The sequence below is a fragment of the Euprymna scolopes genome, chromosome 8, assembly GCF_053919585.1.
Source record: "Euprymna scolopes isolate OS-2025 chromosome 8, ASM5391958v1, whole genome shotgun sequence".
In the NCBI taxonomy this organism is placed as follows: domain Eukaryota; kingdom Metazoa; phylum Mollusca; class Cephalopoda; order Sepiida; family Sepiolidae; genus Euprymna; species Euprymna scolopes.
Window position 1 is genome coordinate 33,790,515 of NC_136489.1, and position 22,500 is coordinate 33,813,014.

The window sequence follows — 22,500 nt, forward strand, 5'->3', positions numbered from 1 at the left end:
ATGTAGATATACCTATATATATGTATACCTATATATATACCTTTTGATGTAGCTATATATATCTATGTATATATACCTTGGTATACATATACATACTTGTATATACCTTTATATACGCATATATATACCGTTATATACCTATATATACATAACTATGCATATACATACCTATATACCTATATATATATATATTTATCTCTATCTATATATATTTATGTATATATATATATACCTATATATACCGATATGTCTATATATACATACCTATATATATATATATATATATATATATATATATATATATATATATATATACCTATGTTTATATAGATATACCTATGAATATACCTCTTTATATTCCTCTATATACCTACTTATATACGTATATATACCTGGATATATAACTATTTGTTTACCTATATATCTACCTATGTATACAATTATATTAATCTATATGCATGCTTAATACATATACATATTCTTACCTTATATATATATATAAGTATACCTATATATACATATATATATATCTATAAATATCTCTATATATACACGTATATATAACTAGTTATACCTATATATAGGCCTATATATATTCATATATATATATATATATCTTTGTATATATATATACCTGATTATATATATACATAGATATATATATATACCTATATATGCATATATATACCTATATATGCATATATATATATATACCTATACATCGATATATATATCTCTATATGCATATATATATATATACCTATCTATGCATATATATTTCTATATATGCATATATATGTCTTTATATGCATATATATTTCTGTATATGCATATATATTTCTATATATGCATATATATATATATATTCCTATATATCCCTATATATACATATATAAACTTATATATACATATATAAATACATGTATACGTATATATACATATATAAATATATATATACCTATTTATACATATATATATATACCCATCTATACATATATATATATGCCTATTTATATACATATATATGTGCCTTTGTATGCCTATATATAACCATATATATTTATATATATACGTATGTATTCCCATATGTATACCTGTATATACATATAAATATACACCTATATATATATACATATATATATATACATATATATATATACCTATGTATTTGTACCTTTTTGTTTCTATACTTATATATATACATATATATATACCTTTGTATATATATAAACATATATATAGTTGTATATATGTATATATGTATGTATGCATCTATATTTATATCTGTATATATTTGAAGAGTGCAAATAATTTAAATATAAAAATAGAGTAGACCACATCACTCTCAAAAAACAGTTATAATCATCAGATATACAAAATAACATTTCACGCCTTATTAAAAAAATACCTTTACGAACATATCTGAAAAGCGCGAAAACATCTGAAAACGCGTTATTCAATTTTATTTTTAAATAAAAAAATACAAAAGGCTGGAAACCCCAAAATTGTTGATAGCTACACACTTTCGAATATACATGTTTCTCTCGTTGGAACTACGCAACCATCACTTATATATATATATATATATATATATATATATATATATATATATATATATATATATATATACACATGTATATATACATACAAATACATATATTTATACATATATATATGTATATATATATGTACATATATATGCATACATATATATATACATATATATACATATATATACATATATATACATATATATATTACATATATATACATATATATTTACATATATATACATGTATATATACATATATACATGTATATATATGTATATACCTATATATACATATATATATATATACATAAATATATACATATATATATACATACATATATATACACACATGTATATATACGTTTATATACACATATATACATATATATACACATATATACATATATATATATACACATATACATACATACATAAACACACATATATACACATATATATACACATATATACACATATATATACATATATATACACATCCATATACATATATATAGATATATATACACGTATATATACATATATATATACATATATATACATATATATACATATACATCTATATTTTCATATATGTACATATACATCTATATACATATATATACATATATAAACATATACATACATAAACATATATATATATATGTATCTATATATATATATCTATATACATATCTTTATATATATATATATATGTGTGTGTGGGTATATATATATATATATATATATATATATATATATATATATATATATATATATATATATATATATATATATACTAGCATTACAGCCTGGAATGCCCGGTCGTTTTTATGTGTCTGTTAAGAAAATAAATAAATAAAACGTGGTAGTAAGACTTTCGTACGGCGAAGGAGGAAAAAAACGTGGAAAATACCTGACGTCTAATCTGTTACGGCCACTACAAAACCGGATGTGAACTTTTCTAAAATGAAGACTAGATCATCAAAAGGAGGGGGTGACTTTCAAAATATTAGCGAAAAAAGCGACCCTCCTCTTGAATAGTTTCCAGTTGAAGATGAAGATTTTAATTTTTATAGTAATTTTTCGTCTGAAAGTTCGTCCTTTAAAACGATTCTGATTTTGGTAAAATCAGTCCCCTCGGTCAGAAATCTTAGGCGGACACGAAAGCATTCATACATTAACTAACATTTTTTTACCCAAACCGATTAAAAAGCTTGCTCTATCTCAGAATAACATTTATGTAAAATTTCAATGTTTAGACCAGAAATGGCCGAGTAATAAGGTAGAGAACCTAAAGGTTAATTTTACTTAAATTTGGCCCCTTTACATTTATTGATTTGGGCTGATATCAAGTTATTGAGTTAGATCCATTTCCAAGTGGAACCTTTATCTTAAATTTTAAGTGTTTAGACAGGAAATTCTCGGAGTCTGGTAGAGTTCTGAAAGGTCAAATCGTTGAACTATGACCACTTAACAGCAAAATTTCTTGCCGGAAATTAATCGCAAAGATTTGCCCAAATCTCAGTATCCTGTATATTAAATTTCGAGTCTGTAGATTTAACATTGAGATAATTATTACGTAAGGAAATGTATAGACACAGACACACAGATACACATACACGTTCACTTTTATAGCTGTACATGCAATGGGTGCCCGGCGTTGCCCGGGTGTTTTGAGGTGTATGCTGTGCAACAAAAAATAAAAATAACGGGCATTTTTTTTACCCCTATTATACCCCCTTAAAATTTATGGTTTTGCGCTCAAATAATATTATGAAGCTAGATCAATGTCCAAAGAACCTATATATAAATTTCACGTGTTTACACCCAAAATTGAGTTTGGTAGAATTCTCAAAGGTCAAATTGTTGAATTTTTACCCTTTAATCACCAAATTTCTGTCAGAACACCAATCACATCGATTGTCCAAAATCTAAGCACCCTGTATATCAAATTTCGAATCTGTATGCTTAAAATTGAGTTATTGCGTAGTAAAATGTACACATACACACGAACACACATTAATATATATATATATATATATATATATATATATATATATATATATATATATTAGCATTTCAGTTTGCGTTGGCCGGGTGTTTGGATGTGTATGTGGAGCAAAAAAAAAGGTGGTTGTAGGAAGGCAGGCTTGAACCCGTACCGCAAAGGAGGAAAAGAATGGGTGATGTTACGACCACCGCCAAACCGGAAGGACATTTTTAAATGTAAGGCTAGACAATCTAAAGTAGAGGATAACTTTCCAAAATATCGGCGAAGAAAAGTGCCAAGTTGACGGCGAAGATATTAATTTAGCATATGTTTCGATATTTGTCGTACGAAAGGTCGAACATTATAACGATACTGATGTTGGTAAAATCTGTCGCCTCTATTGAAAGTTTAAGGCAGACATGCAAACAGACATATATACATAAATGTATATATTGGTAACTAATCATTTTTGACAAAACTGATTTAAAGTAATGTCCTATCTCTTGATACCCTTTATGTAAAATTTCACATATTTAGACCAGATATTGTCTGATTGATTTGGAAGAGACTGCGGAGGTTAATTTTTAAAACTTTGACCTCTATTATGACCACTAAAAGTATATTGTTTTAGGTTTAAATCAAGTTATTAAGTTAGATCCATGCCCAAAGAACATATATCTAAAATTCAGTCGACCCAAAATTAAAGGAGGAATTAAGAAGAGTTCGCAAAGCCAAATCGTTGAAGTTGGACCCCTTAATCGTCAAATTTCTATCCGAAAATTTAATCACATCGATTTTCCCAAATATCAGTACCCTGTATATCAAATTTCAAATCTGTAAGCTTAAAGTTAGCTTAAGTTATTTTGTAGGGAAATGTACACAGATACACAGACCTGTTCACATTCATAGGTATGTATGTATATATATATATATATATATATATATATATATATATATATATATTCATATATATACATTCATATATATATTCATATATATACATACATATATATGTATATATATATATATTCATATAATTATATTCATATATACATATATATATATTCATATATATACATTCATATATGAATATATATATTCATATATATATTCATATATATATATATATATTCATATATACATATTATATATATAAATATATTCATATATACATATTCATATATATATTCATATATACATATTCATATATATATATTCATATATACATATTCATATATACACATTCATATATATATATATATATATTCACATATATATTCATATACATATATTCATATATATATATTCATATATATATATTCATATATATATATTCATATATATATATTCATATATATATTCATATATATATATATTCATATATATATATTCATATATATGCATTCATATATATATAGATTCATATATATATATATTCATATATATATCCATATATATATATTCATATATATTTATATTTATATATATTTATATTCTATATATATATTCATATATTTTATTTTTATATTCATATATATTTATATTCATATATATATATATATATATATTCCTATATATTTATATTTATATGCATATATATTTATATTTATATTCATATATATATATATATATTCATATATATATATATATATATATATATCCATATATATATATTCATGTATATACATATCCACATATATATATTCATATATATGTATTCATTTATATATATATATTCATATATATATTCATATATATATATTCATATATATATATTTTAAATATATAATATATATATAATATATATAATATAATATATATATTCATGTATATATATTTTCATATATATATTCATTTATATATATATTCGTATATATATTCATATAAATATATATTTATATATGTATATTTTAAATATATAATATATATATAATATATATAATATAAAATATATATATATGAATATATATATATATACATATATATATTCATATATATATATATATATTCATATATCTGTATATATGAATATATATTCATATATATATACTCATATATATATATTCATATATATATATATATATTCATATATATATATTCATATATATATATATTCATATATATATATTCATATATATATATATATATTCATATATATATTCATATATATATATTCATATATAAATTCATATACATATATATTCACATATATATATAATCATATATATATTCATATATATATATTCACATGTATATATATTCACATATATATATATATATATATTCACATATTCATATATATATTCACATATATATATTCACATATATATATTCACATATATATATATATATATGCATATATATATTCATATATATATATATATATTCACATATATATATTCACATATTTATATATTCATATATATATATATTCACATATATATATTCACATATATATTTTTTCACATATATATATATATTCACATATATATATTTTCACATATATTTATATATATATTCACATATATATTAACATATATATTCACATATATGTGTATTCACATATGTATTCATAGATATATATATATTCACATATATATATATTCACATATATATTCACATATATAATATATATATTCATACATATATACATCTATTCATTTATATATATACATATATTCATTTATATATACACATATTCATATATATATATAAATATATTCATCTATATACGTTTATATATACATATATACATATATATATATATATATATATATATATTGTCTTTTATCGAAAGAATATTGACTATTATGTATCAATTTGTTAAGAAACTCGTCATATTTAATTCACATGAGATTGTTTGTTTTAAATAATTGTATGCGAAACATTCGCTGGTAGGTTTTATAATATTTCATCCGAAAGGTCCAGAAGTATTTCTTAGTTGCCGCATTTATATTGACTGGTGTGGGTGCATAACTCTATTCCAGGACGGTGACTTTTCATGTCTTCATCGACATAGTGTTATGATCTGCGGTCTAATGTATCACAACCGATTATATTCTGAAACTCACATTTCTTTATTAGAATTTGAAAAATTACATTTACTCATCACTCATTTTAGAAATCGACGGCCATTTTAAAACAGTCAAAACTATAATTATATTATAAAACCTTTAGAGAATTGAGCACAGTTTGTTATATAATGTATGTATTTAAAAATATCAATAGCGTAATACTATTGAAGTTACCTAGAATGCCTAGGTAAATGCAATTAAACAAGGCACATTCGTACTGAACGAAGAAGCTGTAAGGTTTATTGAATTCCATTACTGATGCTTTTTCCTCGGAAGTCGTTAATGGGTTTTTCAACATTGACTACCAGGAGTTTATATGTACGTAAGAGGTACCGATACTGTAATAAACACTTTGTATATAAATCAGCACTATAGTATTCTCAGCTCCTTTATCGACTCCATAAAATTACCCCATCTCCATCACCTGATGCTTTGTTCATAAAGTTCTGTTCATTTAACACGTTCACAAATTTTCTTATAATACCAGAAAAAACAAGAACAAAAAAAAAAAAAAACTCTGAAATGGACTTGTTTCTTTTTACCGAAGACCGTTGATGGCAATGCCTGCTTCGGTTTGGGTGACGTCTTTATGTCCCTGTAAAAGGCGCATTTATTCGTTATTTCTTGCGTGCTAATAGGAAATCCGCACGGAACTGGCACGAAGTAAAATTATACGAGCAAGAATAAAATCAATTGACAAAACTAGTAGAAACACTTCTTTAGGACAACAACAGAAAATAAATTAAACGAAAAAAACACAAGCAATGACAAAGACAGAGATTCGTTTCAGACTGAGGAAAGGGACTGGTTAAATCAAGCAAAGTATGCAATCAGATTCGAAACAATCGCCTTATTTAATTTCAATTTATTTACCGCAAACACAGGATTACACATCTTGATCGAAATCGATGCTGTACGTTTTATAATACCTTATGCAGCATATTATTAGTCAAATTTTGTTTAATATATTATAATAACAATTCAATCTTTTATACAGTTCCATTTATGTATAGATAAGAAATTTATATACCCCACTATATTATAATAACGTTTCGTCTTATTAAGTAATTTATACCAGATAATCGGCTGCTTTAAAGAATGTCTTCAATATATATATATATATATATATATATATATATATATATATATATATTCAAGCAAATATTATTAAATACAACGGAGACATTTTTTCTTATAATTCCTTTTTTTAATTTTTCAATTTTTGTATTGTCTTTTTTGTTTCAAAATCAAAAATATTAATAAAGGATCCATACATGTTGCTGTTACGAGTCAGTGATGAGTTAAAATGAAAGTCGATTAAGAATAAAAGTCGATTAAAAATTCGAGTGTTAAAACCAGCAAATTCGTAGACACCATGTACGAAGTTCTTCCAACACGGACTACGCAAGACATTTCAGAACGTTACTGCTTTTTTGAAATGCAATGTCATTTATATTAGGTTGAAGAGTTCTAATGTACGACGCTTCAAGAATCTTTAATTTTTTTACATTATTTTCCCGTTGTATAATTGTTGTGTTGTCAACGAGGACCTTTCTAACATTGGAAGGGGACAGCTATGTTCTTTTTCTAAATGTTTGTAAATCGCGCTTGTGTCGTTAAGGTGCATAGTTATTCGCCGGGACAACGTTGTTGTTGTATGCTCAATGTATGTATTATTTTTGGAGTTACATTCTCCAATAGAGCATATATATATATATATATATATATATATATATATATATATATATATATATATATATATATATATATATATATATATATATATAGCTACTTCATTTTCTCACATATTATTAATATACGAAAGTATAGATTTATGCGTAAACTTTAAGTATTTACTTCCAAATTGCTCAAAACGTAGGTAAAGCTAGTAAGTAATTTATAAAATATATATTTTATAAATTACTATATATATATATATATATATATATATATATATATATATATATATATACACACACAATGTGAAATTAGTATATTTAGAAATCATCATTTCTTTTATGTAGCTTTCATTGAATAGCACAGATAACTCTTGGGTGTTTTTCTCCTTGTCGGACCATTTTCCGAACGTATTTTCCGAGTGAAAAAAGAAATTTCCCATAATCGCGAACGGTTTAGACCTACATTGGTCATCGTCAGGTGAGTAGTAAAAATAAACAATAAAAAAATTTAAAATAAAAGTAGTGAGATTAAATAAAAAGACGATAAAAAATGATTAAAATCGCTTAAAATCATTATAACATAAAAAAAAACTTGAGCATGCCCTCCCTTTCCTTTTGTAGTCTTGTTAATTGTTGTTTTTTATGTGGATAAACAATGCCTAAATGCCATTGGATAAACAATGCCTCGAAGATCATTGTTTTGTGTGGGAATTAAAAACCTTCACAATATCACGAAACATGATTCAAGGAATATTGAGTAGTGAGTGCAAAACTTATTTAAACTATTTGTATTGTAAGAAAATTATAATAAAAAAGTGCATATTGTTTTAAATTATACAACGATATTCATAGCTTGTTTGAAATAAATAAAAACAGTTCGATTTTAAATCAACTTTTAATCGTCTTTTCATTTAATCTCGCTACTTTCATTTTTCAATGTCATTTTTATTTGTGTGTACATTGTGTGTGCATATATAAGTTTCGTGGTTAAATTAAATTTTACTTTCCCTTATCCATGGACCTTCAACGACAATATTCGTAAATATTGAGGGTTTTTACTTTTCGGTTAGTATCACTTTGAAAGTATTATTTAAAGTAGTATCTCTCAGACTTTTTCATCTGAACTCTATCAGTACCTTATCAAACACATGTACATATATATGTTTATACAAAAATATATATGGCTACATATATACATATAAATGCTCAATAGTATATATATATATATATATATATATATATATATATAGATATACATAAACATATATATGCATAAAAATGTATGCACAGAAAATTATATACATATACATGTATATATAAGAGTATATACATGAATATATACACGCACACACACACACATATATATATATAAATATATGTATATACATATGTATATGCACAAAAATATACATATACTTATATTTGCATATATATGCAAATATATATACGTATATACAAAAATATATATGCACACAAATATATATAAATATACATACGTATATATGTATATATATGAATATATATGCATATATATGAAGATATATGCATATATATATATAATTACATATGCACATATTGATATATATGTATATATATACGTGCAAATATATATATGCATATACATGTATATACAACAATACATATGAACAAATATATATAAATACATATGAAAATATACACATATATACATATGTGCATATATGTATATATATGCATGATTATACTTAAATATATATGCACACAAATACACACAAATGTATACATATACATATATACATACATATATACATATACACACATAGATATACATATACACATATACATATATAGATATACACATACACATATATACATATATATATACAAATGCATATAAACATGTAAATATACATATACAGATATATACAAATATATATATATATATATACATATATACATATTCCTATATACACAAACATATATATATACCTATATACAAACATACATATATATACTTATATATACATATATATGCACATCATTATACATATACATATGCATACATATATGTATATATACATAAATACATATATATACATACATGTACATATACATATATATACACAGAAATATATATATATATATATACATAAATATATATAAATATATAGACATAACTATATATATACATACATAAATATAAATGTACATATATAAACAATATATATATACATATATACAAATATATATATATATACAAAACGATACATATATACATATATATACATAAAAGTATATTCATATATATATATACATACATATCTATATATACATATATTGATATACCTATATATGCACATATTTATATACATTTATATACACATATATATACAAAAATATACATATATATATACATATATACATATATATACATATATACTTACATACACATACTTATATATGTACATATATACATATATATATATATATATATAAATATACAAATATATACATATAAATGCATATATATACATATATACTATTATAAAAATAATCATATACACATATATACTCATACATATAATGATATATATATTTGTATATACTCATATGTACATATATACTAATATATACATACACATATACACTCATATGTACATACAAATCTAATATATATATACATATATACGCATATATACATATCCATATACACTCATATACATATGCATATATACTGATATATACATATACATACATATATACATATATATATATACTCTCATATATATGCATATGTACACACATATATACATATACATGCATTTATATATATATATACACTATATACATGCATAAATATTCCCATATATACACATATATAAATGTATATATCTATAAATACACTCATATATATATACATATATATATACACATATATACATATATCTGCATATATATATATATATACCTGTATATACTCATATGCAAATACATCTATATACATATATACGCACACATATATATATATATATATACATATATACTTATACATATCTGAAAATGCATATATATACACATATATATATTTATACATATATACACTTTTATGCAAATACATATATACATGCAAGTATATACATATATACACATATATATATATACATACATACATATATATATATATACAGATATATATCTATACATATCTATACATATCTAAATATACATATTAAAATATACTCATATATATATACATACATATATATACATCTTTTTACATGTATGTATATATACACATGTATATACTCATATGCAAATACATATATATATATATATACATATATATACATATTATATACATATATACACTTATATGCAAATATTTATTTATATACATATACATACATATATATATTTATATGCAGATACATATATATATATACATATATATACATATATACAGATATATATATACACATCTATGCATATCTATACATATCTATACATATCTTTACATATCTAAATATACATTTCTATACATATATATGCACATTTATATATACATATATATATACACAAATATACATATATATACTAATATACACACATATATATACAAATATACATGCACACATCCATATACACATATATATATATATAAATATACATATATAACACACATATATATATATATACCTATATACATTTAAATGTACATATATATATATATATACGTATATAGATACATGTATACATATATATATATATATATATATATATATATATATATATATATACATGCATATACATACATGAACAAATGATTTATAAAACATGTTAAAGACATCTTGAAAAAGAGTTAAAAACATATTTAATTTTTTAAAAGCCAGCACAAGATAAGTGGATAGTCCTTAATCCGCGGAGTTCGAAGAAATACTCTACTTCTCATCAGAGGGCAGGATCGGAATTTGGCATATAAAATTATTTAATGAAACTACAAGTAAGTAACAGATCTTACTTGGTTAAAAAAAGGGCGAGGTAAGGGGAACAGGAGGCAAAAGAACAAATGATAAAAATATTTCGCATGAATGGATAGTCACGTGAAGGGTAAAAATTCAAAAATGGTAAAATCCAAAACGGTCGAATTTTAAATCTCAATTCAATGGGTAAATTCCAAATGGTCCAAAATAATCCAAAAGGCAGAGTTGCTTGGAAAAAAGCGCAAATTGAATGAATTCCAAATCATCAAAAGAAAAGCACTAGAGATAATATTTGAAACACGTCTCTCAAGGCTGGATGAATCAAGAAAATTCAGGTTTAAAAAAAAAAAAACCCGAAAAGCGGTGAAAATTTAAATTTGGAAATCAAGGTCAAACTGACCCAGACAAACAGCGCGAAAGTTCGCGGTAATATTATATGTGCATATATATATATATATATGTGTATATTATAACCGCTAACTTTCGCGCTTTGTGTATGAGTCAGTTTGACTAGGGCAAATATAGACTAACATGTATATACATATATATACATATATATACATAAATATACATATATATACACATATATATCCATATATATACACATATGTTTTCATATATTTTCATATATATACATATATTTTTATATATACAAACATATATACCTATATATTTACATATATATACATATATACATGTATATATTTACATATGCATATATACATATATATATACATATATATATCTATATATACATATATACTTGTATATATATATACACAAATCTATATACATATTTATACATATATATATACATTTATATACACATATATATATCCACATATATACACACATATATATATATACATATACATCTATACATATATAAATATATACATATATATATATATATATACAAATATATACATCAACATATATATATACATGAATATACATATATATACATATCTACACAAATACATATATATATATACATATATACATATATACATATATATACACATATATATATTATATACATATCTATACATATATATAAATATACATAAATACATATACATACACATTATAATATATACATATATACACATATACAGGCAAGCTTAATTCGGGTACAGATCTCCCGCTTTATATTTTTGTATTTATGTTTATGTTTTAATCAGAGATTTGCTTCTCCTTGAAAGATTGTCTACACCACGGCTTACGGGAGCAATATACCTATACACACAAACCAATATACGCGGTGCTAGTTGGCCGTTGACTCAGAAAAAAGAGTTGATTCGCCCTTTGGAAGGTCTTGTTTTTTTAACTTGTATGGAGACTAGCCGCCCTCCTATCAAAACAAGTCTGCTGGGGGAACCAGTTTAGTTCACGGTGCCCCGACCATTAGGCAGGTAGTAATGGTTACATAGTCCCAGTAGAATGTGACAAGATCTGACATATATATATATATATATATATATATATATATATATATATATATATATATATATATATATATATACCTACATATATGTACACATATACATACATAAATATGCATATATATACGTATACATATATACACATATACTTATATATATATATATACATCCCTACATATGTATATATATATACATATATACACATACATATATATATACATACATATGAATATATGCATACATACATATATGCACATATGTATATATATACAAATATACAAACATACATATATATATATACATGGATTTACACATACATACATATGTATATATACATATATACATATATATATATATACATACATACATATATACATACATATATATATATACATATATACATACATATATACACACACATATATATACAGACATATGTATATATACATATATACATACATATATATACCTATATACATATATATATACCTATATACATACATATGTATATATACTTATATACATACATCAACACATATGTACATACATAATATATACATACATATATATACCTATATACATACATATATATACCTATATACATACATATGTATATATACTTATATGCATACATCCATACATATGTACATACCTACATACATATATACATACACACATATGTATATATACATATATACATACATATAGATACAGACATATACATACATACATATATACATATGTATATATGCATACATACATATATACATATATACATACATACATATATATTCATGGTGATTTACGTACATATATACATATATATATATATACATAAATATATATGAACTATATAGGTATATATGCATATGTATATACATACTTATATAAACATATATATATATATATATACATAGATATATGTACACACACATATAAATACATATATACATACATATATATATACATATATATATATGCAATATTTAGATATATATATATATATACATATATATACATACATATATATATATACATAGATATATGTACACACACATATAAATCCATATATACACACATATATACATACATATATACATATATATACGTACATATATACATATATATATATATATACATATATCTATTAACATATGTATATACATATATATATGCATATGTATACACATATCTATACAAATATGCACATATATATACATATAAGTATATATATATATATATATATATATATATATATATATATATATATATATATATATATCTATATATATATACATGGCATCAGGAGGCCCCACCAGAGACTACAGCATGGTCCAGATCTACTCACCAAATGGCAATACAGGAGTCCCAGTACTTTGCGCCTTCTGATAGGATAACCTCCTTAGTTGTTAATCCAAGGTTCGGGTCCCTGACTATCAGGCTGATAACCCTTAGTAGTTACATTGCCACAAGGACAGACAGTGGCAGAAACATTTCCGACATCTCAGACTATTACAGACGTTTTAGCAGCTTTTCTTCACCCTTTTTCAGAAAAATCACTCATTGGATGAGGACTAAGGGACAAAAAAGGAGAAGCGAGAGTTACTGAGGCTGCCGATAACACATCCACTGTATTATCTACTCTCCATAAAAAAGGGAGGAGGGAATAGGTAAAAGTGACTTATTTATATCTAAGTTGTAAGTCCGGTGCTAAGTTAACAATTCAGGGCACTTTGTATGATAATATCCCCTTCCATATTTTCGTTATATTAATGGCTGGAATGTGTTCGTTATATTATTCACACACACACACACACACCCACACACACACATATACATACATATATATATATATATATATATATATATATATATTTCGATTTAATTTGAAACCCCTTTTATCATAGCAAATTCACATTCCTAATCTGACTTCGGATGAAAGGCATAGCTTTAAGAGGTTTCTAGTTACTGGAAACTAGCTGACTGAAACATGCTCATGACTCTGTCACAACATATTTCTGCTCATGTAAAAAGAAACGTTTATTTTGCTCTATTGGTATTTAGCAGTTTTGCATTGCCCTAATTAAACTGCATTAGATACTGGAAAACAATAACCTCAAATTATATAGATAACATCAGTTATCATCCACATATTTCCATAATCAAGTTATGTAGATATGCTGTTATCACATCCGTGCTATTATAATTATTATATATATGAATTTATCTATAACACACACATACGCATTTATATATTTATATATATATATATATATATATATATATATATATATATATATACATATATATATATATATGTACGCCTCATTCATATCACTATATATGTGCATGTATATTTGACTAACTTCAATGTTGGCAAAAGGGTAAGCGCAGGGCATGAACCTCATTGACAAGATTGATATATTCACAATAATTACACCTTATATTTGAGTCTTGTCGACAGATTTACAGTAGTATTAGACATTTCAGCGCCTATCTACTTCGTTCAGTCCGCAGACAAATATCGTTAAGTTCAAGTATATTGGTTAATCACTGTTCCGCTATGAACGTCTCTCCGGAATTACTTCATGCATTTCAGTAAGAAGTCAGTGACATATAATATTCGCCACCTTGAAACCATTACATTTGTTGATGCAACAACCATCTTATAATCGCTTCAAATCACAAAAGTGCTCTCTTTAGATCCTTTCACTTGAATTTTCAAATGTACTACTTACGAATACTGATGCTACTACTATTACTCCTCCTTTGCAAAGTTAACGTTGACACATTAGTTCCTGTAAGATTATCGCAGTTAAGCAATGTTGAGTTGCTGAGTACAAAATAGGGTGACCATTCGAGACATTCACAGCGTAACTGAGGTCTCAGCTTACTGTACTTTGTATCTTACCGTCTAGCATTTTTGCTTAAAACTGGACAACACAATATATATTCAGGAGATATGGGTTGGGACCTTCGCCAATTTTACCTCATAATTATATGCGCAGCTGACATTAAAGTTTGCCTCTTGACAAAATACGGAGTCATAGATAAAGTTTGAAAAACTGATTATTTTAGATGTAAGATTTCATAACCCCCAACTATATATATGTACATATATATATATATATATATATATATATATATATATATATATATATATATATATATATATATGTGTGTGTGTGTGAACAAATATGTGAATGAAAAAATACACATATATATACATATATATATATATATATAAATATATATACACATATATATATAAATGCAATCATATATACATGAAAATATATGCATATACACGAAAATACACACATAAATGTAAATATACACATACCTGTAACCAAATATGTGTAAATATTTATATATGTGTATATATGTATATATATATACATGTATATATACATGCACGTATATCATGTATATACATACATGTATATATATATGATTGTATATACATGCATATATATACACATGTACATATACATGCATATACATATGTATTTGTATACATGCATAAATATGCACATATATATAGAACAATATATACATCTGCATATATATACATTGTATATCTATACACATGTATATATACAGACATATATATATATAAATATTGAATATATGTATATATACATATATACACAAGTGTAAATGCATACATATGTACATGTGTGTAAATAAATATGTATATACCTGCGTGGAAATATATATATATATATATATATATATATATATATATATATATATATATATATATATATATATACATATATATATATATATATACATACATACATATATATATATACATACGTGTATATATATACATATGCGTATATATACATACATATGTGTATATACATACGTGTCTATATATACATACGTGTCTATATATATACATGCATACATATATGCATATATATATAAACATTTATAAATATACATACGTGTATATATATATATATATATATATGAATATACATACATGTACATATATATACATGTGTACATATATCTATCTCTCTCTATATATATATGTAAAACTAATTCATTTCCTCATATAAAATTGATATACAATAGTATATATTTATGCGTAGACTTTAAGTATTTACTTCAAAAGTGCTCAATACGTAGGTAGAGCTAGTTAGTAATTTACAACATATCCATACATATTTTATAAATTATATATAGATAGGTATGTATATATATATATATATATAGATATATATATATATATATATATATATCCCACTCGTATATATATATATATATACATGCATATAACTATGTATATATATGTATGCATACGTATACATATATACACACGCATAAATATAACTATATATACACATACGTGTAAATATATATATGCATATATATACATGCATATAAATATATTTATATACATATGTATATATATATATATACAGAACTATAAATATAAATATATATATATATATATACAGATATATAAATATATATACATACTTATAAATATATAAATATGCGTATAAATATATAATTGTACGTATAAATATATATATATATACGTATAAATATATTTATACGTTTAAATATATATATACATGTATATATATATGTTTATATATATATATATATATATATATATATATATATATATATATATATATATATATATATATATAGCTAGACGGGTGTTTTTCGTGAAAGATTGGCGAGGGGGTACCATAGATTGGAGTTAAGGCAAGCACCTTCCATGGAAATGACGATAAAACAAAGATAGGCTCGCAACGTCTCTCCTGTGGGAGAGAGGTTGTGGGGTAAAGAAAAGGGCATCCCCCACTAAGGTCTGAAGTCTATTTTGTACTCTGTGAAGGCAGGATAGGCTGTTTTTAGCAGCTCCTGCCCAGAGATTGAAACATTATTCCATCCTTGGCTTTTTTATAGATAGAGAAATGCATCGGTTTTGAGATATCTTCTGGAGCGGTAGAAGGATCCCACCATCTTTCCAGCGACCTTGGCAACAGATTAGATGTACGTGCTCCATTTCAGATCAGGAGTAAATGTCAAACCCCGAAGCTTGTCAAAACACGGGCCCTCTCCCAGACGAGAGCCATCCATCACAATTGATGCCAGATGCGGATGAGGGTGTTGATGATGTAAGGATAGGAGTTTGGTTTTGGATGCATTAAAGGTAACCAGCCACATCTTCCCCCACTGAACCACGTGCCGTAGATCAGAGGAGAGAGAATCAGAGAGAACCTTGTAATTTACCAGCTTTGATGTGTTGCCGTAGATGGTCGTGTCCTCAGCATAGATGTCAACGAATGATGTAAGTACTTGTTTAGGGAGGTCATTGATGTAGATCAGGAAGAGAGTTGGGCCCAGGATTGACACATAAGGGACTCCAGCATTTATATTGCAGGCCTCCGATTTTTGTCCATCTACCACTACTCTTATGAGCCTATCGGAGAGAAATGATTTAATGATTGAGAACACATTTCCAGTTATACCGTAGCTGGAAATCTTGTGAAGTAGACCCTTATGCCATACCTAGTCGAAGGCCTTTGATATGTCAAGAGCAATTGCCCTAGAAAGGAAGCCTTTGTCAAGAGATTCACTATTCCTGATTTATCCTAATATATATATATATATATATATATATATATATACATGTCATATCTATCTATATATCTATCTATCTATCTATATATATATATATATATATATATATATATATATATATATATATACATGTCATATCTATCAGTTGCACCAGCAGGCGGTTGAGAAGGACGTGGGCCAGGATCTTACCGTCGATGGAGAGAAGGGATATCCCGCAGTGGTTGTCACCTGACTGACGATTTGCCTTGCGTTTGTAAATGTGAACATTAGGAGCATCACGAAAATCTTTGGGTAGTTCTTCACTCTGACACATAGATTGGAAAAGTTCTGTCAGTCTTAGGAGCAGTGCAGATCACTAGATTTGTATATTTCTGCTGGAATTGAGTCGAGGCAAGCGACCTTCCCAGATGAGTTGCTTGATGGCTTTGCTTACTTCCTCTGACGAGGGTTGGATGTGTAGCTCCTCGTTGATAGGCTCCTGTCGTAGTCGGTCGATGGCTCCATCGTTTATGTAAAATGACCAGTTTAGCACGCTTTTAAAGTGGTCTGCCTATCTATCAAGTATCTGCGTTCTGTCATTAAAGAGAGTTGTTCCTTCGGAGCTGAGCAGGGGGCAGGAGCTAAGGACTGGTGACCGTGGAGAGCCCTCAGTGCATCGTAAAACTTCCTCATATCATGGCTATCGGAATGCTCCTGGATCTAATCTGCTTTGGCGTTGAGCCAGCCATACTGCAGTGAAGTGCTGGAGTGAAGTGTTGCCCGCACCTTGCTGCGGATGTTGATGAAGGCAGCTTTCTTTGCGAAGCACTTGGGCTTACTCTGATTGGCACGGAGAAATTGGCGTTTTTCTTCCAGTAGGGGTTGAATCTCAGTCATTTTCATCAAACCATTCCTGGTGCTTCTTTTTCTTGGGTCCAATGATTTCTAGAGCGATGGAGTAAGTGGAGTCTCTGAGGTGTTCCCACTGATCTTCAATAGCGTCCGAGATGGTAAGGGGGACAGATAGCTTGTCGTTGATTACTTCGTGTAGCTAATGGATGATATATGGACTTTTCAGTTTGTCCACGTCAAGGCGCTTTCTGACTGTCTGGCCCTGAGGCCGCCTCTTGGGTTGTATATAGAGGCACATTTTGGATAGGATCAGGCGGTGGTCTGTCCAACAATCGGCACCACACACTATTGGCCAACTTTACATCTCTCCTGTCCCTTGCCCTGATTATGACGTGGTCGATCAAATGCCAGTGCTGGGAGCGTGGGTGCATCCACGACGTCTTGGGATGAGTGGGTAGCGGAACATGGTGTTGGTGATGGAAAGGTCGTGTGCAGCGCAGAGGCTGAGCAGCCGTAGTCCGTTGCTATTGCACTTGCCCACTCCATGGTGGCAAAGGATCCGGTCCCGAGTTGAATGGTCAGTGCCAAATCAGGCATTGAAGTTGCCGAGGACGATAAGCTCCTCTCTCTGCGGGGCAGTTGAGATGAGACTTTCAAGATCTTCATAGAACTGGTCCCTGGTATCTTTGCGGTTAGTCATGGTTGGTATGTAGGCGCTGATCAGTGTGGCGGTTCTTCGCTTGCTGAGTGGGAGTTGCATCTTCATCAGCCGGTCATTGATGCCGTCCGGGATGCTGACCAGCTTCGTCACGTGCTCAGTATTGATGGCGAAGCCCACGCCAGCCTCTCTGCGTTCCTCGCTGCTGCGTATACTCCAGAAAAAGGTGTAGCCGCTACTTGCCTCATTTGACCCTTGTTTGAGATGCTAGTCTCACTAAGGGCTGCGATGACTACCTTATAGCGGACAAGCTTCCTTCCACAAGAGCAGTTCTATACAAACATATATATACAATAAATTTTGATTTATAGCAGCATTGATTCCAACATCAGATGATGATTCTTGTTTTCTGCATGGTTTCACGGCGGACACATCATCACCATTGGCACTGAGATCCCTAGCAGAAAACACCAGATTTTGTCGGATTGTTGCCAATCAGAGTTATTGCCATATCCACAATGAGGCAGATAGGGAATGTGTGTGTTTTTTTCTTGTCCGAATTAGAAAGACTAAATTTATCGAAGATGATGGAGGTCGTGTTCAAAATAATATTAATCACCCGACTTTAATAGCTAATTCTATTGTTTTCCACCCATAGCTGATACAATTCTTATCGTAGATCTTAATATCTTTCATATTACGCTAGTGTGACCAGTCAAAATTTTCTCAAAATCGAACTGTTTATCCATCGAGATTTTTTTAAAAATATATAGACCAAAGAACGTTATCCGGAAACTGATCTTTGAACGCTATTGCAGTTTGAAATACTAACCGGGCTGTTAAGTCGACTGCAACGCGCAAATCCGTGCAAGCATAAAATGATGGGGCTATTTGCCTATTTTTATATAAAGATTTAGAACTATTTCCTAATTTAACTGGTGATAGTTTGAGTTTTATTGGCAGATACCAAACATATCTATGAAGCGCAATCCAACTCTTTTTGCGTCTTAGGTGTTGCATCTTAGAGAAGTGAGAATGATTTGTAGATTGACAGTTTTCCTACATCATTTGCATCGATTGGATGTAGTTAACCCCGAAGGCTTACTAGTGTTGGTAAAATGCTGTACACTGCTTTATTTTTCAGGTTCCATGTATTTTAGGTCGTATAATTTGCATGTATTCTACACTCCCCCCACTTAGTGCTTACGCCTTGTTTACTTTGACCTACGGTTGTAGTAATGCATTTGGCTCCTTCGAGGTTATGGATTTCTTCTCAAGCCATGGTCAATTGCGTTAAAAGAGGCTCTTTGGACAACCATGGTATTAGGTATAGCCCTAGACCTGGTTTTCGCAACCACAACCATAGCGATTATCCTTACATTTTAAAGAGCGATTCTACATTGTCAACAGTATGTTTTCCTCTCTATTCTCGATCAGATATTACTGCTAGTTTGGCATTCTTCACTCCTAGTTTATGTGTTTCACGCACCATATGGAAAGACGCGCGTTAATTCATATTATCTTCCTCAACAAGTGACGAGGTTGGAAGTTAGGACTTCATTGATGATCAGTATAGTACCAGCTTTATAAATTTAAACACATAAACATGATAATAATAGCTTTTCTCCATATAGCAAAGAGGGCAACATTATCCAAACGCACGGTGCGAGTTATTCTTCTGACTTAATATTAAACA

The 22,500-nt window shown here is 26.7% G+C and overlaps 1 long non-coding RNA gene across 1 annotated transcript in view; it reads right to left on the bottom strand.

Annotated features, from left to right (window-relative positions):
* The window catches only part of LOC145283520 (uncharacterized), a 675,964-nt gene that overhangs the window by 53,742 nt on the left and 599,722 nt on the right, over positions 1-22,500 (bottom strand). The window lies entirely within an intron of this gene.